We start from the raw sequence: 23,577 nt of genomic DNA on the forward strand, positions 1-23,577 counted from the left end.
GCTGTTGGACTTTAAGACTGGGCTCTGTCCATTATTATAGAATAAGGGTCTTACAAATCCTTATGAATTGACAGAGTGTTTAATTTTAATTGGGTATTAAAACAAATAGCAATTTAATTCCTTCAACATCATTCTACTACTGTATAGCCTGGTTGTTGTTATTAAATGGTGCTTTGTATCAGTCATTCTACTACTGTATAGCCTGGTTGTAGTTATTAAATGGTGCTTTGTATCAGTCATTCTACTACTGTATAGCCTGGTTGTTAGTGTTGTTATTAAATGGGGCTTTGTATCAGTCATTCTACTACTGTATAGCCTGGTTGTTTGTTGTTATTAAATGGGGCTTTGTATCAGTCATTCTACTACTGTATAGCCTGGTTGTTGTTATTAAATGGTGCTTTGTATCAGTCATTCTACTACTGTATAGCCTGGTTGTTGTTATTAAATGGTGCTTTGTATCAGTCATTCTACTACTGTATAGCCTGGTTGTTGTTATTAAATGGTGCTTTGTATCAGTCATTCTACTACTGTATAGCCTGGTTGTTGTTATTAAATGGTGCTTTGTATCAGTCATTCTACTACTGTATAGCCTGGTTGTTGTATAGCCTGGTTGTTGTTATTAAATGGTGCTTTGTATCAGTCATTCTACTACTGTATAGCCTGGTTGTTGTTATTAAATGGTGCTTTGTATCAGTCATTCTACTACTGTATAGCCTGGTTGTTGTTATTAAATGGTGCTTTGTATCAGTCATTCTACTACTGTATAGCCTGGTTGTTGTTATTAAATGGTGCTTTGTATCAGTCATTCTACTACTGTATAGCCTGGTTGTTGTTATTAAATGGTGCTTTGTATCAGTCATTCTACTACTGTATAGCCTGGTTGTTGTTATTAAATGGTGCTTTGTTATTTAAATAGCCTGGTTGTTGTTATTAAATGGTGCTTTGTATCAGTCATTCTACTACTGTATAGCCTGGTTGTTGTTATTAACTGTATAGCCTGGTTGTTGTTATTAAATGGTGCTTTGTATCAGTCATTCTACTACTGTATAGCCTGGTTGTTGTTATTAAATGGTGCTTTGTATCAGTCATTCTACTACTGTATAGCCTGGTTGTTGTTATTAAATGGTGCTTTGTATCAGTCATTCTACTACTGTATAGCCTGGTTGTTGTTATTAAATGGTGCTTTGTATTATTAAATGTATAGCCTGGTTGTTGTTATTAAATTGCTTTGTATCAGTCATTCTACTACTGTATAGCCTGGTTGTTGTTATTAAATGGTGCTTTGTATCAGTCATTCTACTACTGTATAGCCTGGTTGTTGTTATTAAATGGTGCTTTGTATCAGTCATTCTACTACTGTATAGCCTGGTTGTTGTTATTAAATGGTGCTTTGTATCAGTCATTCTACTACTGTATAGCCTGGTTGTTGTTATTAAATGGTGCTTTGTATCAGTCATTCTACTACTGTATAGCCTGGTTGTTGATATTAAATGGTGCTTTGTATCAGTCATTCTACTACTGTATAGCCTGGTTGTTGATATTAAATGGTGCTTTGTATCAGTCATTTACTGTATAGCCTGGTTGTTGTTGTTATTAAATGGTGCTTGTATCAGTCATTCTTCTACTGTATAGCCTGGTTGTTAGTGTTGTAATATTATTTTAACAACGCTAGTGACTTGGGTCTTGTATGTGTGCCCTTTCTGTTCAAAGACAATTTGCAGCTTTTTTGTCTACATTCTTATCAATAAAAACTTTGAAAGAATATTTAATTAATCCTCTCCAAACTGGCCTGATTGACAGAGCTGCAATACTGATCTTAACCACAGAGTGGGGCTGTAATACAGAGGAACTGTTGTGAGACAGTTGTTGTATCCCAAACTGTGTGTGAGTGTGACATTCCTACACATTTGTGTGTATGTGTTACACACTAGACTTGACATTGTTTACAATGCTGACATATGTGTATATAAAGAGGTACAGAATACATATGTAACTGAACCAACCACACATGGGTCTATAATGAGGTACAAAACACATATCTGAACCAACCACACATGGGTCTATAATGAGGTACTGAACACATATCTATCTGAACCAACCACACATGAGTCTATAATGAGGTACAGAACACATATCTAGCTGAACCAACCACACATGGGTCTATAATGAGGTACAGAACACATATCTATCTGAACCAACCATAGAACCACTGAAAGCTCCTGTTAGGGTTAGGTTAGGATTGAGGATAGAGTTGGGTTAGGGTTTGGGTTGGTGTTAGGGTTGCGTTAGGGTTAAGGATAGGGCTAGGGTTTTGAATAGGGTTGGGTTGAAGCTAGGGTTAGGGTTAAGGATACAGTTGGGTTAGGGTTGGGGTTAGGGTTAGGGTTAGGGTAGGGGTTAGGGTTAGAGTTGGGGTCGAGTTAGGGTTGGGTTAGGGTTGGGTTAGGGTTGGGTTAGGGTTAAGGATTGAGTTGTGTTAGGTTAGGGTTGGTTTGGGTTAGGGTTGGTTTAGGGTTAGTGTTACGAATCCCTTTTGGCCCGACAGTCTAGGGGGGATGGTAATGAGACCTGTAACATAACTCATGCAAATTATTATTGTGACAAAAAGTGTGCACGAAATAACCACGACAACAGAAATCTACCGTCAAACTCTAGGTTTATTTATAAACACACGGTAATGGGGGGAGCAGGAAAAGGGGCTGAGCTGGACCCAAGGAAAGAAACAATAAGTATTCAAAAACACCCCTAAGCTAGACTAGCCTACTTTAACAACAGCTAACCAACTAACCAAAAATACAGTGGGTGGTCCGCCCAGTTCTAACTAGTGTATTTAACAAAGTTCACCTACGGGTAGTGTATGCCCATGGGCGACTTGTCTTGGTTTCCCCCTTTTCCCACCAGCAACAAACAAACACCATAACCAAAAACAATACTCACAGGTGATGACAAAGTGCTATGGAGGTGCTTAAACAAAAGAGAGGTTAAGACACAAAGCGAGAGTGAAACACAGAGACCTACAGACATGGCATTTACAGAGAGATTGAGCTAGAGATTGCTCCAGAGCAAACAAATGATGGGGTTTTTAAACCATGGGGAAGGAACTGTGATAGGGTAGGAAATAGGAGGAGGTGTGTCTTCTGATTGATGATTGATTGTTGACTGATTGGGGAGTGATGGTTTTCACCTGTGAGGGGAGAAGGAGAGAAAAGAAACACACAGGATACACACACACACAGGATAACTGTATCCGTAACAGTTAGGTTAGTGTTGGGTTGGGTTAGGATTGGGTTAGGGTTAAGGATAGAGTTGGGTCTGGGTTAGGGTTGGGTTAGGTTTAGGTTAGTGTTGGGTTGGGTTAGGGTAGGGGGTTGGGTTAGGGTTGGGTTGGGTTGGTGTTAAGGTTAGGGTTGGGTTAGGGTTAGGGTTAGAGTTGGGGTTGGGTTATGGTTGGGTTAGGGTTGGGATAGGGTTAAGGATAGAGTTGGGTTTGGGGTTGGGTTAGGGTTGGGTTGGTTTAGGATTGGGTTAGGTTAGTGTTGGGTTGGGTTAGGATTGGGTTAGGGTTAAAGATAGAGTTGGGTTTGGGTTAGGGTTGGGTTAGGTTTAGGTTAGTGTTGGGTTGGGTTAGGGTTGGGTTGGGTTAGGGTTAAGGATATAGTTGGGTTAGGGTTAGGTTAGTGTTGGGTTAGGATTGGTTTAGGGTTAGGGTTAGGTTAGTGTTGGTTTCGGGTTAGGGATGGTTTAGGGTTAGGGTTAGGTTAGTGTTGGGTTCGGGTTAGGGATGGTTTAGGGTTAGGGTTAGGTTAGTGTTGGGTTCGGGTTAGGGATGGTTTAGGGTTAGGGTTAGGTTAGTGTTGGGTTGGGTTGAAGCTAGCATGTGGATGGACTTGAGAATAAGGTTGGAGGATATATAGTTAATTCTCTGACTGTATTGACTATAGAATAAGGTTTAGGATATATAGTTAATTCTCTGACTGTATTGACTATAGAATAAGGTTGACGATATATAGTTAATTCTCTGACTGTATTGACTTGAGAATAAGGTTTAGGATATATAGTTAATTCTCTGACTGTATTGACTTGAGAATAAGGTTGAGGATATATAGTTAATTCTCTGACTGTATTGACTATAGAATAAGGTTTAGGATATATAGTTAATTCTCTGACTGTATTGACTATAGAATAAGGTTGAGGATATATAGTTAATTCTCTGACTGTATTGACTTGAGAATAAGGTTTAGGATATATAGTTAATTCTCTGACTGTATTGACTATAGAATAAGGTTTAGGATATATAGTTAATTCTCTGACTGTATTGACTATAGAATAAGGTTTAGGATATATAGTTAATTCTCTGACTGTATTGACTATAGAATAAGGTTGAGGATATATAGTTAATTCTCTGACTGTATTGACTATAGAATAAGGTTGAGGATATATAGTTAATTCTCTGACTGTATTGACTATAGAATAAGGTTGAGGATATATAGTTAATTCTCTGACTGTATTGACTTGAGAATAAGGTTTAGGATATATAGTTAATTCTCTGACTGTATTGACCCAGTTGAATCCCATTTCTAGTCCTGTAAACAGAAACAGAACAACATACATGGAAATGAGTTCAACACGTTTTAATGTATTTTTAGTTTTAATCATGTTCATTTGTATCTCTCTCTGTATGACAGATTCTCAGTAGGTTTCCATGGTCCATTAACCTAACAGCCTGGCAGGCCGAGAGAGACCGAGAGAGGGGGGGAGAGAGAGAGAGAGAGAGAGAGAGAGAGAGAGAGCGAGAGAGAGAGAGACAGAGAAAGAGAGAGACAGAGAGAGATTCTTTAACCAGTTTGGCTCATCGGACAGGTCAGAGTCTATGTTTGTGAGAGATAGGGGAATGTGGAGATGGATGAGCGAAGAGAGACAGGGAGACACTACAGACATTATCACAACCTACCACTAGAGGAAGACAAGTAAACCGTTTTGTTAGTTTGTCATTCTTACATTAATGGTCACACAACAATCCCATCATTGTGGCAGAGGAGAGAGAGAGAGAGAGAGAGAGAGAGAGAGAGAGAGAGAGAAGACTGGATAACACTCAGTCATCCTTTTTATGTCTTTTATGTCCTTTTTTATGTCTCTAATTGGTTAGGTCAGGGTGTGATGTGGGGTGGGCATTCTATGTTTTGTTTTCTATGTTCCTTTATTTCTATGTTTTGGCCGGGTATGGTTCAGGGACAGCTGTCTATCATTGTCTCTGATTGGTTTGGTCAGGGTGTGATGTGGGGGGGGGCATTCTATGTTTTGTTTTCTGTGTTTCTTTATTTCTATGTTTTGGCCGGGTATGGTTCTCAATCAGGGACAGCTGTCTATCGTTGTCTCTGATTGGGAACCATACTTAGGTAGCCCTTTTCCCTCCTTTCAGTGTGGGAAGTTAACTTTGTTAGTGGCTCTTTGTGCTGTAAGCTTCACGGTTGTTTGCCTTTTGTTGGTGACATTTGTACGACAAATGTACGCTGAAGACGCTGCACCTTAGTCTTCTACCAGCATCGGCCGTGACAGTATGTAGGGAATAGGGTGTTATAGAGCTCTGGTCAAAGTAGTGCACTATGTAGGGAATAGGGTGTTATAGAACTCTGGTCAAAGTAGTGCACTATGTAGGGAATAGGGTGTTAGTGCACTACTTTGACCAGATTTCTATATGTAGGGAATAGGGTGTTATAGAACTCTGGTCAGGGTAGTGTACTATGTTGGGAATAGGGTGCCACTTTGGGACAGAAACTCAGACTTGAATCACTGGTCCTGGAGACTGCTAGTTGTTCATACGGTGTTGTTTTTAATGATTAACCTTGAAATGCAGTGGTCTGAATCAGGGTCACACAGTGTTTGTTGGAAGTTTTAAACAAATCTACTCTGAAACAAAGGTATCACCTCAAACACATGTTTATGGGCTTAAAGAAAGAAGACACCTGTACCATGTCAGACATGGAGTTGAAATATATTACATGTTGAGTTGCATCCCAATATATTCACTTTATATACATCACAGAAGACTGAAATATAACAACCATTTGGCAGAGAAAACCGGATTTTCGTCCTTAAAAAACAATTAATGTTTATTAATTATGAAATCATTAAAAAAATATGAATAACATTCCATCTTCGAGGTCACTAGGTAATCTGACTGCAGGAAAGCAGTAGCTACACAGCGATTGTGTAAATCCATGGCTTGAATACAAAGTTAATCAGTAACTAAAATGACACACAGGTTCTTGACATTGGGGAGGTGAATAAACTGTTCCCAAGGTTTCTTTCTCAGCACAAAGGAAACTCTCAATGACTTGACATGTTCTGGTTGTGAATTCAGGCTACAAGGTAAGAATCTTCCCAGTGATTATTGTAAAGTGTGTAGAGACATTAAATGTCTGGTGTTATTTTAGTATAGTGAATGAGAGTAAAACACTCAGATCTAACAGTCCATTTCACCTGGGACAGCTACGTGACAGTTCAATCATACAAAATGGTGCTAACTGGGTTTAGTCAAGTCACATTCAATAACATGTTGTTCATATAGCTAACTGGGTTTAGTCAAGTCACATTCTATAACATGTTGTTCATATAGCTAACTGGGTGTAGTCAAGTCACATTCAATAACATGTTGTTCATATAGCTAACTGGGTGTAGTCAAGTCACATTCAATAACATGTTGTTCATATAGCTAACTGGGTGTAGTCAAGTCACATTCAATAACATGTTCATATATTCGTATATTGTGATTATTTTACAATTTGTGTATGTTTTATGTATAAATTGTAAGTCGTCAGAACATTTGTTTTCTAAATTCCAATGAGCTCCTGCTTCCTGTGTAATTTGGTATGAAACCACTGAACAGACTTTTCTTAACATTAATATTATGAACTGAATTCAGTAACAGCATAATAATATCATACCTGTTGAACAAAACAACACACTAGAATGACAGAAATTATTAAAAGAGAAAGTGAGACATTATTATTATTATTATTATTATTATTATTATTATTATTATATTATTATTATTATTATTATGGACAAAAGGTGAAAAATATAAATCACGACTACATATTCATGTGATGCATTAAATCACCTGACTGTTTGGATGTGTCTGTTAGTAAATGTTTGTTTTCTAAGAGATAATGAATAAAAGAGAACATATGACCTTCAAGAAATACTGTGTTAACCACAACCAACATGTTGGATCTCTGTTTAGTTGTCACTGTGTTAACCACAACCAACATGTTGGATCTCTGTTTAGTTGTCACTGTGTTAACCACAACCATCATGTTGGATCTCTGTTTAACCACAACCAACATGTTGGTTGTCACTGTGTTAACCACAACCAACATGTTGGATCTCTGTTTAGTTGTCACTGTGTTAACCACAACCAACATGTTGGATCTCTGTTTAGTTGTCACTGTGTTAACCACAACCAACATGTTGGATCTCTGTTTAGTTGTCACTGTGTTAACCACAACCAACATGTTGGATCTCTGTTTAGTTGTCACTGTGTTAACCACAACCACATGTTGGATCTCTGTTTAGTTGTCACTGTGTTAACCACAACCAACATGTTGGATCTCTGTTTAGTTGTCACTGTGTTAACCACAACCAACATGTTGGATCTGTTTAGTTGTTGTTAACCACAACCAACATGTTGATCTCACTGTGTTAACCACAACCAACATGTTGGATCTCTGTTTAGTTGTCACTGTGTTAACCACAACCAACATGTTGGATCTCTGTTTAGTTGTCACTGTGTTAACCACAACCAACATGTTGGATCTCTGTTTAGTTGTCACTGTGTTAACCACAACCAACATGTTGGATCTCTGTTTAGTTGTCACTGTGTTAACCACAACCAACATGTTGGATCTCTGTTTAGTTGTCACTGTTTTTGACCACAACCAACATGTTGGATCTCTGTTTAGTTGTCACTGTGTTAACCACAACCAACATGTTGGATCTCTGGTTCTCTGTTTAGTTGTCACTGTGTTAACCACAACCAACATGTTGGATCTCTGTTTAGTTGTCACTGTGTTTAACCACAACCAACATGTTGGATCTCTGTTTAGTTGTCACTGTAACCACAACCAACATGTTGGATCTCTGTTTAGTTGTCACTGTGTTAACCACAACCAACATGTTGGATCTCTGTTTAGTTGTCACTGTGTTAACCACAACCAACATGTTGGATCTCTGTTGTTTGTTAACCACAACCAACATGTTGGTCAGTTGTCACTGTGTTAACCACAACCAACATGTTGGATCTCTGTTTAGTTGTCACTGTGTTAACCACAACCAACATGTTGGATCTCTGTTTAGTTGTCACTGTGTTAACCACAACCAACATGTTGGATCTCTGTTTAGTTGTCACTGTGTTAACCACAACCAACATGTTGGATCTCTGTTTAGTTGTCACTGTGTTAACCACAACCAACATGTTGGATCTCTGTTTAGTTGTCACTGTGTTAACCACAACCAACATGTTTAACCACAACCAACATGTTGGATCTCTGTTTAGTTGTCACTGTGTTAATAACCACAACCAACATGCTGGATCTCTGTTTAGTTGTCACTGTGTTAACCACAACCAACATGTTGGATCTCTGTTTAGTTGTCACTGTGTTAACCACAACCAACAACCAACATGTTGGATCTCTGTTTAGTTGTCACTGTGTTAATAACCACAACCAACATGTTGGATCTCTGTTTAGTTGTCACTGTGTTAACCACAACCAACATGCTGGATCTCTGTTTAGTTGTCACTGTGTTAACCACAACCAACATGTTGGATCTCTGTTTAGTTGTCACTGTTTAACCACAACCAACATGTTGATCTCTGTTTAGTTGTCACTGTGTTACACAACCAACATGTTGGATCTCTGTTTAGTTGTCACTGTGTTAACCACAACCAACATGTTGGATCTCTGTTTAGTTGTCACTTGTCAACATGTTGGATCTCTGTTTAGTTGTCACTGTGTTAACCACAACCAACATGTTGGATCTCTGTTTAGTTGTCACTGTGTTAACCACAACCAACATGTTGGATCTCTGTTTAGTTGTCACTGTGTTTAACCACAACCAACATGTTGGATCTCTGTTTAGGGGTCAGTGCTCTAAAATGAGTCTCTCTGGGGAGAGAGAGGAGGGGGGCCCTGCCTATAAAATGAGTCTCTCTGGGGAGAGAGAGGAGGGGGGCCCTGCCTATAAAATGAGTCTCTCTTGGGAGAGAAAGGAGGGGGGCCCTGCATCTAAAATGAGTCTCTCTGGGGAGAGAGAGGAGGGGGGCCCTGCCTCTAAAATGAGTCTCTCTGGGGAACATGACACCAAAGCTAAGAGGTGAGATGACAATTTTTGATACATTATTATGAGTTTATTTCCAAAATGTTCACATTTGTTTTTTAATCAGAAATGGTTGCTTCAATATTACTGTTCTCAGATTTTTAACTAATAGATTTTAGATGGGTATATATATATATATACTCACGTAGCTATCTTAATTAAGATGAAAGCACTTACTGTAAATCACTCTGGATAAGAGCATCTGCTAAATCAGGGTTCTCAATCCGGGGTCTGTGGAGGTACTGCAGGGGTTCTCAATCCGGGGTCTGTGGAGGTACTGCAGGGGTTCTCAATCCGGGGTCTGTGGAGGTACTGCAGGGGTTCTCAATCCGGGGTCTGTGGAGGTACTGCAGGGGTTCTCAATCCGGGGTCTGGGGAGGTACTGCAGGAGTTCTCAATCCGGGGTCTGTGGAGGTACTGCAGGGGTTCTCAATCCGGGGTCTGTGGAGGTACTGCAGGGGTTCTCAAACCGGGGTCTGTGGAGGTACTGCAGGGGTTCTCAATCCGGGGTCTGTGGAGGTACTGCAGGGGTTCTCAATCCGGGGTCTGGGGAGGTACTGCAGGGGTTCGCGGCACCCTGACTGTACTCGTTGCAATGTTAGACATTTGATAGAATTTTCACACGACCACTTTGCCTTCTCTTAATTATTGACTAATATAATGGAATGCATCTTTTAGACAATATAACCGTTATATCAACACTTCCGTTGATCAACACTCTTCACTTACGTTTAACAACTCTAAATATCTTTGGCATAGTAGGTATCATGTCCCTTGCCAATAATGTTGCCCACAACGTTGCATACAATGTTCATTTTCATCAAACACATATTACGCCCTAGATGCCTTCAACTGCCCCATTTATATCCATTTATATCCATTTATATCCATTTATATCCATCTGCCCAATTTAGGATTATTATTTAACAACATGATGTTGTGCTCCAAAGGGAGAACTTGAAATAACATGATGTAGATAATTAAATAATCAGAAGAAAAACGTGTTTATTATTATACACTCTTAGAACAGAAGGTTCCTTCTAGAACCAAAAAGGCTTCTATCACTTCCTTAATATATGGAACCACTAAAACATTATATATATATTTGGGTTCAGTGAAGAAGAACCTCTAGAGTTCTGATCAACGGAAGGTTAATGTTTAGAGGATGTGAATGAAGCAGCCTTCCAGTCATCAGATCACTTCTGGTGTATTTTTCCCGGCCCGGGATTTGAACCAGCCACCTTTTGGCCACAGCACCAACTCCTTAGCCGCTGGGCGAAAACCTGAGTTAATCTGCCAAAATGAAGACAAAATACTGTGCAGACATAAATGGTATGACTTATTATAATTATTATACATAAATCATTGCCAAAAGCACAAGACATACTGTTGCATGTAGGTCTATATTATTAATGGATTGATCATATAGAAATGTAAAACATTATTTTTAACTACTACAAAGCAATTACATGTGGAACAGGAACCACTGACTCACTGCATTATTCTATAGTATTATTGTCACGCCCTGGTCGAAGTATTTTGTGTTTTTCTTCATGTTTTGGTCAGGCCAGGGTGTGACATGGGGTTTTGTATGTGGTGTGTATGTTAGTGGGATTGTAGCTTAGTGGGGTGTTCTAGGAGAGTCGATGGCTGTCTGAAGTGGTTCTCAATCAGAGGCAGGTGTTTATCGTTGTCTCTGATTGGGAACCATATTTAGGCAGCCATAATCTTTGGTTGTATTGTGGGTGATTGTCCTGAGTGTCTTGATGTCCTTGTTAGATGTTAGTTGACACATGTATAGGCTGTTTTTGGTTTTCATTTCGTTTATTGTTTTGTAGTGTTCGTGTTTAGTTGTGTTTTATGTTTGTTTAATAAACATGGATCGAAATCGACACGCTGCAGTTTGGTCCGACTCTCCTTCACCATTAGAAAACCGTGACAGAATCACCCACCACAAACGGACCAAGCAGCGTGTCAACAGGCAGGAGCAGCCCAAAGAGGAGATACAGAAAAAGGATTTCTGGACATGGGAGGAAATCCTCGACGGGAGATGACCCTGGGCTAAACCAGGGGAGTGTAGCCGCCCAAAGGTGCAGCAGGAGAAGAGGCAACAGGAGCAGCAGGAGAAGAGGCAACAGGAGCAGCCCAAAAAGGAGGACAGTATGGAATATACTTCTTGGGAGGAGATAGACCGGTGGGTGGTCGACCCAGGGAATGTGCGGGAGCCCGCCTGGGATTCGATGGAGCAGTGCGCGGAAAGTTATCGGAGAATGGAGTTGGCGAAGCCAACTCGGCGGCGCGGACGGAAGCCCGGGAATCAGCCCCAAAAATGTATTGGGGGGAGGCTTACAGGGAGTATGGCTAAGCCAGGTAGGAGACCTGCGCAAACTCCCTGTGCTTACCGGGGGGCTAGAGAGACCGGGCAGGCACCGTGTTATGCAGTGGTGCGCACGGTGTCCCCAGTGCGGGTGCATAGCCCGGTGCGGTATATTCCAGCTCCGTGTATCAGCCGGGCTAGATTGAGCATCGAGCCAAATGCCATGAAGCCGGCTCTACGCATCTGGTCCCCAGTGCGTCTCCTTGGGCCGGCTTACATGGCACCAGCCTTGTGCTCAGTGTCTCCGGTTCGCCTACATAGTCCAGTGCGGGCTATTCCACCTCGCCACACTGGCAGGGCGACCGAGAGTATTCAACCAGGTAAGGTTGGGCAGGCTCGGTGCTCAAGAGCTCCAGTGCGCCTGCACGGTCCGGTCTATCCAGTACCACCTTCACACCCCAGCCCTCCGGTAGCAGCTCCCCGCACCAGGCTTCCTGTGCGTGTCCTCGGCCCAGTACCACCAGTGCCAGCACCACGCATCAGGCCTACAGTGCGCCTCGCCTCTCCTGCGCTGTCGGAGTCTACCGCCTCTCCTGCGCTGTCGGAGTCTCCCGCCTCTCCTGCGCTACCGGAGTCTCCTGTCTGTTCAGTGCAGCCAGAGCTGCCAGCCTGCATGGAGCAGTCAAAGCTGCCAGCCTGCATGGAGCAGTCAGAGCTGTCAGCCTGCATGGAGCAGTCAGAGCTGTCAGCCTGCATGAAGCAGTCAGAGCTGTCAGCCTGCATGGAGCAGTCAGAGCTGTTAGCCTGCATGGAGCAGTCAGAGCTGCCAGCCTGCATGGAGCAGTCAGAGCTGCCAGCCTGCATGGAGCAGTCAGAGCTGCCAGCCTGCATGGAGCAGTTAGAGCTGTCAGCCTGCATGGAGCAGTCAAAGCTGTCAGCCTGCATGGAGCAGTCAGAGCTGTCAGCCTGCATGGAGCAGTCAGAGCTGTCAGCCTGCATGGAGCAGTCAGAGCTGTCAGCCTGCATGGAGCAGTCAGAGATGTCAGTCTGCATGGAGCAGTCAGAACAGTCAGTCTGCATGGAGCAGCCAGAGCTGTCAGTCTGCATGAAGCAGCCAGAGCTGTCAGTCTTCAAGGAGCTGCCAGTCTGCAAGGAGCTGCCAGTCTGCAAGGAGCTGCCAGTCTGCACGGAGCCGCCAGTCTGCACGGAGCCGCCAGAGCTGCTAGTCTGTAAGAAGCCGCCAGAGCTGTCAGCCTACATGGAGCAGCCAGAGCCGCCAGTCAGCATGGGTCAGTCAGATTCTTCCAGATCTGCCAGTCAGCCAGAATCTTCCAGATCTGCCAGTCAGCCAGATTCTTCCAGATCTGCCAGTCAGCCAGGCTCTTCCAGATCTGGCAGTCAGCCAGGATCTGCCAGAACTGCCAGTCAGCCAGGCTCTTCCAGATCTGCCAGTCAGCCGGGATCTACCAGAACTGCCAGTCAGCCAGGATCCGCCAGTCAGCCAGGATCTGCCAGTCAGCCAGGATCTGGTAGATCCATCAACCTGCCTGAGCTTCCTTTCACTCCTGAGCTTCCTTTCACTCCTGAGCTTCCTTTCACTCCTGAGCTTCCTTTCAGTCCCGAGCTTCCCCTCAGTCCCGAGCTTCACCTCAGTCCCGAGCTTCACCTCAGTCCCGATCTGCTCCTCAGTCTAGTGGGGTTCTGGGTGAGGACTACTAGGCCATGGTTGGCGGCGAGGTTGGACTATCCAGGGACGCAAGGAGAGGGGACTAAGACATTAACTGAGTGGGGTCCACGTCCCGCGCCGGAGCCGCCACCATGGACAGACGCCCACCCGGACCCTCCCTATTGATTTGAGGTGCGTTCGGGAGTCCGCACCTTAGGGGGGGGGTTCTGTCACGCCCTGGTCGAAGTATTTTGTGTTTTTCTTCATGTTTTGGTCAGGCCAGGGTGTGACATGGGGTTTTGTATGTGGTGTGTAGCTTAGTGGGGTGTTCTAGGAGAGTCTATGGCTGTCTGAAGTGGTTCTCAATCAGAGGCAGGTGTTTATCGTTGTCTCTGATTGGGAACCATGTTTAGGCCGCCATATTCTTTGAGTGTTTCGTGGGTGATTGTTCCTGTCTCTGTGTTTGTTTGTTCTAGGAGAGTCTATGGCTGTCTGAAGTGGTTCTCAATCAGAGGCAGGTGTTTATCGTTGTCTCTGATTGGGAACCATGTTTAGGCAGCCATATTCTTTGGTTGTATTGTGGGTGATTGTCCTGAGTGTCTTGATGTCCTTGTTAGATGTTAGTTGACACATGTATTGTCTGTTTTCGGTTTTCGTTTCGTTTATTGTTTTGTAGTGTTCGTGTTTAGTCGTGTTTTACGTTTGTTTAATAAACATGGATCGAAATCGACACGCTGCAGTTTGGTCCGACTCTCATTCACCATTAGAAAACCGTGACAATTATCAAGACACCTGCTGTTAACTCTTAACTACTTAGGGCACCTGCTGTTAACTCTGAACTACTTAGGACACCTGCTGTTAACTCTTAACTACTTAGGACACCTGCTGTTAAGAGTTAACTACTTAGGACACCTGCTGTTAACCTCTTACCTCTACCTGGGACGCTTGCGTCCCAACTAGAGTTCTGGAAATGCAAATGCGCTACGCTAAATGCTAATAGTATTAGTTAAAACTCAAAAGTTCATTAAAATACACATGCAGGGTATCAAATTAAAGCTACACTCGTTGTGAATCCAGGCAACAAGTCAGATTTTTAAAATGCTTTTCGGCGACAGCATGAGAAGCTATTATCTGATAGCATGCACCAATACACTACAACAGAAAAGCACAGCAGGGGACGTAAACAAAATAATTAGCATTTCGGCGTTACACAAACCGCACAATAAAATAGAAAACAGTCATTACCTTTCACCATCTTCTTTGTTGGCACTCCTAGATGTCCCATAAACACTATTGGGTCTTTATTTCGATTAAATCGGGCCATATAAAGCCAAGATATCGTTATATGTAGACTGTGTGATAAAAAAAAAAACAGCGATTTCACAACGTAACGTCATTTTTTTAAATTAAAAAAGTAGACGATAAACTTTCACAAAACACTTCGAAATACGTTTGTAATGCTACTTTAGGTATTAGTAAACGTTAATAAGCGATAAAAATCATCCGTAGGCGATGTACATATCATTAGCTGCGTCTTGGAAAAAATTTCAGGAGAGACGGAATGATCTGGGCGGAGACCGGAGGTACGTCGTGCCCCTCTTTCGGTTCAACCAAGAATCAAAGAGGATTAAATTCACAAGATACTCGACTGCATGGGGATGCTGTGGGAGTTGAATGCTCGGTCTTATCTAATTCGGCTCACTGTTAACAATTGCTGGAAGTGGCGCAAGGATATTTATTTCCATTTTCTGTGATCAGGTTTTCCTGCGCTTTCCGATGTAACGCACGTTATGTAATAGCCACAGTCGTGATTTAACCAGTTTTAAAAACGTCCGAGGGTTTCCTATACACACATTCTAACCATATGAACCTACTATATTCCTGGCATGAGTAGCAGGGCGCTGAAATGTTGCGCGATTTTTAACAAAATGTTCAAAAAAGTAGAGGGTAGGAGCAACTAGTTAACTCTGAACTACTTAGGACACCTGCTGTTAACTCTTAACTACTTAGGACACCTGCTGTTAACTCTTAACTACTTAGGACACCTGCTGTTAACTCTGAACTACTTAGGACACCTGCTGTTAACTCTTAACTACTTAGGACACCTGCTGTTAACTCTTAACTACTTAGGACACCTGCTGTTAACTCTTAACTACTCAGGATACCTGCTGTTAACTCTTAACTACTTAGGACAGCTGCTGTTAACTCATAACTACTTAGGACACCTGCTGTTAACTCTTAACTACTTAGGACACCTGCTGTTAACTCTTAACTACTTAGGACACCTGCCTAACTACTTAGGACACCTCTGTTAACTCTTAACTACTTAGGACACCTGCTGTTAACTCTTAACTACTTAGGACACTACTTAGGACACCTGCTGTTAACTCTTAACTACTTAGGACACCTGCTGTTAACTCTTAACTACTTAGGACACCTGCTGTTAACTCTTAACTACTTAGGACACCTGCTGTTAACTCTTAACTACTTAGGACACCTGCTGTTAACTCTTAACTACTTAGGACACTGTTAACTCTTAACTACTTAGGACACCTGCTGTTAACTCTTAACTACTTAGGACAGCTGCTGTTAACTCATAACTACTTAGGACACCTGCTGTTAACTCTTAACTACTTAGGACACCTGCTGTTAACTCTTAACTACTTAACTCTTAACTACTTAGGACACCTGCTGTTAACTCTTAACTACTTAGGACACCTGCTGTTAACTCTTAACTACTTAGGACACCTGCTGTTAAACTTCATAACTACTTAGGACACCTGCTGTTAACTCTTAACTACTTAGGACACCTGCTGTTAACTCTTAACTACTTAGGACACCTGCTGTTAACTCTTAACTACTTAGGACAGCTGCTGTTAACTCTTAACTACTTAGGACACCTGCTGTTAACTCTTAACTACTTAGGACACCTGTGTCATACATTTCATACATTGCCAACTAGGTGGGACTAGAGACTTCATAAATAGCTTTAATTTATACCCATAAGTGTAAAATGTCTTTATTCTCAGCACTTATACGACCAATTTTCTCCTCTGAGACACTTTGTGGATATGGACCCAGATCTCAAAATATTGTTAAAAAAACATAGAATGTTTGTTTTACATAATAATAAATAATTCATATTACTAATGTAACCCACTGTAAAGACTGGGTTCAGTTGATTGTGTTGCACTGCTCATGTCCGCGTTCTGGAACTGTCCGCGTCCCCGTACAGAACTGTCCGCGTCCCCGTACAGAACTGTCCGCGTCCCCCTACAGAACTGTCCGCGTCCCCGTACAGAACTGTCCACGTCCACGTTCGGTGTGGCGCCAAGCCGGTTACGCGCAGAGTGGACTGAGGTGATCTTGGGGAATAACGAAGGAGTTTGTTACAGTGTTGAGACGCCGAAGTTTATTGTTCAATTTGCTTTTTCTTTACGGTCAGAGACAGTATGAGTGTAGTCAGATCATTTTCACTCTCTATACTTGTTTCAATTTGTGTTTCACCGGATTCATCATCGAGACGAGGGACAGACGAACGACCTGCTAGCTAGTCGGTACAGCTCGGTAATCTAGCTAGCTACTCTACCAGCAGCATCCTAGTTATTCTAGCTAGTCGGTACAGCTCGGTAAGCTAGCTAGCTACTCTACCAGCAGCATCCTAGTTATCCTAGCTAGTCGGTACAGCTCGGTAAGCTAGCTAGCTACTCTACCAGCAGCATCCTAGTTATTCTAGCTAGTCGGTACAGCTCGGTAATCTAGCTAGCTACTCTACCAGCAGCATCCTAGTTATCCTAGCTAGTCGGTACAGCTCGGTAAGTTAGCTAGCTACTCTACCAGCAGCATCCTAGTTATCCTAGCTAGTCGGTACAGCTCGGTAAGCTAGCTAGCTACTCTACCAGCAGCATCCTAGTTATCCTAGCTAGTCGTTACAGCTCGGTAAGGTAGCTAGCTACTCTACCAGCAGCATCCTAGTTACCATAGCTACCACTACATCATCACCGGCTGTCTGCATTTCTTGTGGACCGATGGAGCTCCCCGGTTGTTTCTTCCACCTGTTAAATCCCGGTGAGGCTTCTCCCTCTCTCGTTGACGGATGCTGGCTACCTCTGTCCGGTTCTCCTCTCTTTACTAGATGGACGGTAACTTAGTGTTTAGTGTTTAAACCCTCTGTGTCCAAGGACCGAACTTTGGAATATTATTTTCGGGGCGCCTCAAGGAGGCTGGACACATTCCGTTTTTAACAACGCTTTTTTTAGGACGAAAACTAGTTCATTGCATCTGCTGTGGAGCCCAGTTTCATAATATTACCTTACCAAGGACTGGGAAAATACGTTCTTCTCGACCAGAAGTGACTGCATTAATGTTCAGGCTTATTAATAGTCTAGTGGTTAGAGTGTTGGACTAGTAACTGGAAGATTGTAAGTTCAAATCTCTGAGCTGACAAGGTACAAATCTGTTGTTCTGCCCCTGAACAGGCAGTTAACACACTGTTCCTAGGCCGTCATTGAAGTAAGAATTTGTTCTTAACTGACTTGCCAAGTTACATAAAGGTAAAATGAAATATAATTTCAAAACATGAGCATAAAACCAGGTAATAGTAAATATAAATTATATTACTTCACAGTAATCTGTTAAATGCTTTTTCAGTCCTTCCTCTTGTGTTAGCAGTGTGGAAAGGGACAGAAAGAAGCACACAGGAGTTTTCCTGTGAGGAGGAGTGGTGGTGTATCCAGGGAGAACTAAACTAATCTACTGAAATGTCATTTGTGGTCTTATGCTGCCATCTATTGGAATTATGTAGCAACTGCAGTAGTGAATGTGTAATTCCTTATTAAAGTCGTATTTACTGTACATAGTCCATCGGTAAATAGCCCACCCAATCTACCTACTTCATCCCCATATTGTTTTTATTTACTTTTCTGCTCTTTTGCACATCAGTATTTCTGCTTGCACATCATCATCTGCTCATCATCATCTATCACTCCAGTGTTTATCTGCTAAATTGTAATTACTTTGCTACTATGGCCTATTTATTGCCTTACCTCCTCACGCCATTTGCACTGTATATAGACTTTATTTTTTCTACTGTACGTTTGTTTACTCCATGTGTAACTCTGTGTTGTTCGTGTCACACTGCTTTGCTTTATCTTGGCCAGGTCGCAGTTGTAAATGAGAACTTGTTCCCAACTAGCCTACCTGGTTAAATAAAGGTGAAAAAAAATATATATATATCTATATATATATATAAATAATAATAATAATAGATATATATATATATATTTAGCAAAAGAACATGATTATATGTCTCTCTGAAATGAAACATCAATTGATAGATTTTTAACTAATAGATGTCTGCCATTGAACAATCGCCTGATTAGCTTGTGAAAAAACACCAAACTCTCATCATTTCTTTATACACTAATTTATGAACGTTTCTGAAAAGTGATATATAGCGTTTTGGAATGAAACTTTTCTTATGTTTCCCCATCTGAGCTCAGAGTAGATGAGATGTAATGTTTGTCTCTGTTGTGTTAAAGTCCAATCAGGCAGGAGAGACCAGCCTCCCCTGTTCCCAGCTGTGTGTCCATGAAGAGTGACCGGTCTATGAATCCTCCTATAGAGTTTAGAGAGGGAGACTTTTCTACTGAACAAAGGTAAGAAGAACTCATGGGTCCTGGTCAATGAGTTAAACAACACTGTCTCTAGTCATTTCTCCTCTCCCATTTTCCCATTTATTGTTGTTGTTTTCATAATCCATAGGCTAATCATTTTGTCCATTTTCATAGTGCTAAAACAATATTAAACACAACATTCCCTGTGTGTGTGTGTGTGTGTGTGTGTGTGTGTGTGTGTGTGTGTGTGTGTGTGTGTGTGTGTGTGTCTGAACTCCCTGGATGAGGAGATGTAATCTCTATCCTGATTGCCAAGTCACTTATACCCCGACCTACATGTGGATATTACCTCAATTACCTCAACTACCTGGTACCCTGCACATTGACTCAGTACTGGTACTCCTTATAGCCTCATTATTACCTCAACTACCTGGTACCCTGCACATTGACTCAGTACTGGTACTCCTTATAGCCTCATTATTACCTCAACTACCTGGTACCCTGCACATTGACTCAGTACTGGTACTCCTTATAGTCTCATTATTACCTCAACTACCTGGTACCCTGCACATTGACTCAGTACTGGTACTCCTTATAGCCTCATTATAACCTCAACTACCTGGTACCCTGCACATTGACTCAGTACTGGTACTCCTTATAGTCTCATTATTACCTCAACTACCTGGTACCCTGCACATTGACTCAGTACTGGTACTCCTTATAGCCTCATTATTACCTCAACTACCTGGTACCCTGCAAATTGACTCAGTACTGGTACTCCTTATAGCCTCATTATTACCTCAACTACCTGGTACCCTGCACATTGACTCAGTACTGGTACTCCTTATAGTCTCATTATTACCTCAACTACCTGGTACCCCTGCACATTGACTCAGTACTGGTACTCCTCATATAATCATTATTACCTCAACTACCTGGTACCCTGCACATTGACTCAGTACTGGTACTCCTTATAGTCTCATTATTACCTCAACTACCTGGTACCCTGCACATTGACTCAGTACTGGTACTCCTTATAGCCTCATTATTACCTCAACTACCTGGTACCCTGCACATTGACTCAGTACTGGTACTCCTTATAGTCTCATTATTACCTCAACTACCTGGTACCCTGCACATTGACTCAGTACTGGTACTCCTTATAGTCTCATTATTACCTCAACTACCTGGTACCCTGCACATTGACTCAGTACTGGTACTCCTTATAGTCTCATTATTACCTCAACTACCTGGTACCCTGCACATTGACTCAGTACTGGTACTCCTTATAGTCTCATTATTACCTCAACTACCTGGTACCCTGCACATTGACTCAGTACTGGTACTCCTTATAGTCTCATTATTACCTCAACTACCTGGTACCCTGCACATTGACTCAGTACTGGTTCTCCTTATAGTCTCATTATTACCTCAACTACCTGGTACCCTGCACATTGACTCAGTACTGGTTCTCCTTATAGTCTCATTATTACCTCAACTACCTGGTACCCTGCACATTGACTCAGTACTGGTTCTCCTTATAGTCTCATTATTACCTCAACTACCTGGTACCCTGCACATTGACTCAGTACTGGTTCTCCTTATAGTCTCATTATTACCTCAACTACCTGGTACCCTGCACATTGACTCAGTACTGGTACTCCTTATAGTCTCATTATTACCTCAACTACCTGGTACCCTGCACATTGACTCAGTACTGGTTCTCCTTATAGTCTCATTATTACCTCAACTACCTGGTACCCTGCACATTGACTCAGTACTGGTACTCCTTATAGTCTCATTATTACCTCAACTACCTGGTACCCTGCACATTGACTCAGTACTGGTTCTCCTTATAGTCTCATTATTACCTCAACTACCTGGTACCCTGCACATTGACTCAGTACTGGTACTCCTTATAGTCTCATTATTACCTCAACTACCTGGTACCCTGCACATTGACTCAGTACTGGTTCTCCTTATAGTCTCATTATTACCTCAACTACCTGGTACCCTGCACATTGACTCAGTACTGGTTCTCCTTATAGTCTCATTATTACCTCAACTACCTGGTACCCTGCACATTGACTCAGTACTGGTTCTCCTTATAGTCTCATTATTACCTCAACTACCTGGTACCCTGCACATTGACTCAGTACTGGTTCTCCTTATAGTCTCATTATTACCTCAACTACCTGGTACCCTGCACATTGACTCAGTACTGGTTCTCCTTATAGTCTCATTATTACCTCAACTACCTGGTACCCTGCACATTGACTCAGTACTGGTTCTCCTTATAGTCTCATTATTACCTCAACTACCTGGTACCCTGCACATTGACTCAGTACTGGTTCTCCTTATAGTCTCATTATTACCTCAACTACCTGGTACCCTGCACATTGACTCAGTACTGGTACTCCTTATAGTCTCATTATTACCTCAACTACCTGGTACCCTGCATATTGACTCAGTACTGGTTCTCCTTATAGTCTCATTATTACCTCAACTACCTGGTACCCTGCATATTACTCAGTACTGGTACTCCTTATAGTCTCATTATTACCTCAACTACCTGGTACCCAGCACATTGACTCAGTACTGGTTCTCCTTATAGTCTCATTATTACCTCAACTACCTGGTACCCTGCAATTGACTCAGTACTGGTATCCTTATAGTCTCATTATTACCTCAACTACCTGGTACCCTGCATATTGACTCAGTACTGGTTCTCCTTATAGTCTCATTATTACCTCAACTACCTGGTACCCTGCACATTGACTCAGTACTGGTTCTCCTTATAGTCTCATTATTACCTCAACTACCTGGTACCCTGCACATTGACTCAGTACTGGTACTCCTTATAGTCTCATTATTACCTCAACTACCTGGTACCAACATTGACTCAGTACTGGTACTTATAGTCTCATTATTACCTCAACTACCTGGTATGCACATTGACTCAGTACTGGTTCTCCTTATAGTCTCATTATTACCTCAACTACCTGGTACCCTGCACATTGACTCAGTACTGGTACTCCTTATAGTCTCATTATTACCTCAACTACCTGGTACCCTGCACATTGACTCAGTACTGGTACTCCTTATAGTCTCATTATTACCTCAACTACCTGGTACACATTGACTCAGTACTGGTTCTCCTTATAGTCTCATTATTACCTCAACTACCTGGTACCCTGCAATTGACTCAGTACTGGTACTCCTTATAGTCTCATTATTACTCAACACCTGGTACCCTGCACATTGACTCAATACTGGTTCTCCTTATAGTCCATTATTTCAACTACCTGGTACCCTTAATTGACTCAGTACATCTCCTTATTCTCATTATTACCTCAAATTTGTAGTCCCTGCATCAATTGACTCAGACATTGTCCTTATAGTCTCATTATTACCTCAACTACCTCCCTGCATTGACTCAGTACTGGTACTCCTTATAGACTGATAAACCATGTGATTCAGTTATAGTCTCATTATTACCTCAACTACCTGGTACCCTGCACATTGACTCAGTACTGGTACTCCTTATAGTCTCATTATTACCTCAACTACCTGGTACCCTGCACATTGACTCAGTACTGGTTCTCCTTATAGTCTCATTATTACCTCAACTACCTGGTACCCTGCACATTGACTCAGTACTGGTACTCCTTATAGTCTCATTATTACCTCAACTACCTGGTACCCTGCACATTGACTCAGTACTGGTTCTCCTTATAGTCTCATTATTACCTCAACTACCTGGTACCCTGCACATTGACTCAGTACTGGTTCTCCTTATAGTCTCATTATTACCTCAACTACCTGGTACCCTGCACATTGACTCAGTACTGGTACTCCTTATAGTCTCATTATTACCTCTACCTGGTCTGCACATTGACTCAGTACTGGTACTCCTTATAGTCTCATTATTCTCAACTGGTCTGATTGGCAGGTTATTACTCAGTAGTGGTCTCTCCTTATAGTCTCATTATTACCTCAACTACCTGGTACCCTGCACATTGACTCAGTACTGGTACTCCTTATAGTCTCATTATTACCTCAACTACCTGGTACCCTGCACATTGACTCAGTACTGGTTCTCCTTATAGTCTACTCAGCTGTTCTCATTTTTTATTTTGTGTTACTATTTCCAGGTTTAAGATTACTCAGCACTGTTCTAGTGAACAGGCAGAGTTACTCAGCTCAGTTCCAGTAGAAACTGGTCAGCAGCACAACAAGGTGTCCGGAGATTACTCAGCTGTTAGGATGGAAAGAAAGGCAGCACTGCTCTCAGATCAGCTTTCTCCATTCAAATATTTCCTTAACATTATAATTATGTCACAATACTGACCACAGATCAGCTTCTATTATCACCTATAGTTTCAAAGATTGAGACTTATTCTAATGCTTACCCAATTAAAATGCAGTAAATCCCAGATTTGACATTGTGTTCTGTTACACATCATTAAATATCTGAGACAAATTACAGAGTAGCCTACAAGTAGCAAAATAGAACTCAATATACTGAACAATGTGATTGAAATAGCCTAAAGCCAGTTGGTAGTTTAATGCAGTCAGCTGTTTTCATTTGAAGCAAATTTGTG

General features: G+C 42.0%; 1 long non-coding RNA gene across 2 annotated transcripts in view; it reads left to right on the plus strand.

The window, feature by feature from the left end:
• Nucleotides 1-9,097: 9,097 nt before the first annotated feature.
• Nucleotides 9,098-23,577, plus strand: part of LOC135568765 (uncharacterized) — an 88,733-nt gene continuing 74,253 nt past the window's right edge. For both annotated transcript variants that reach the window (XR_010462716.1, XR_010462717.1), the window contains exons 1-2: nt 9,098-9,372; nt 18,899-19,015. This is a non-coding gene — a long non-coding RNA (uncharacterized LOC135568765). The remainder of the gene's footprint in view (nt 9,373-18,898; nt 19,016-23,577) is intronic.

Source organism: Oncorhynchus nerka, unplaced genomic scaffold (genome assembly GCF_034236695.1).
Source record: "Oncorhynchus nerka isolate Pitt River unplaced genomic scaffold, Oner_Uvic_2.0 unplaced_scaffold_1407, whole genome shotgun sequence".
Taxonomy (NCBI): domain Eukaryota; kingdom Metazoa; phylum Chordata; class Actinopteri; order Salmoniformes; family Salmonidae; genus Oncorhynchus; species Oncorhynchus nerka.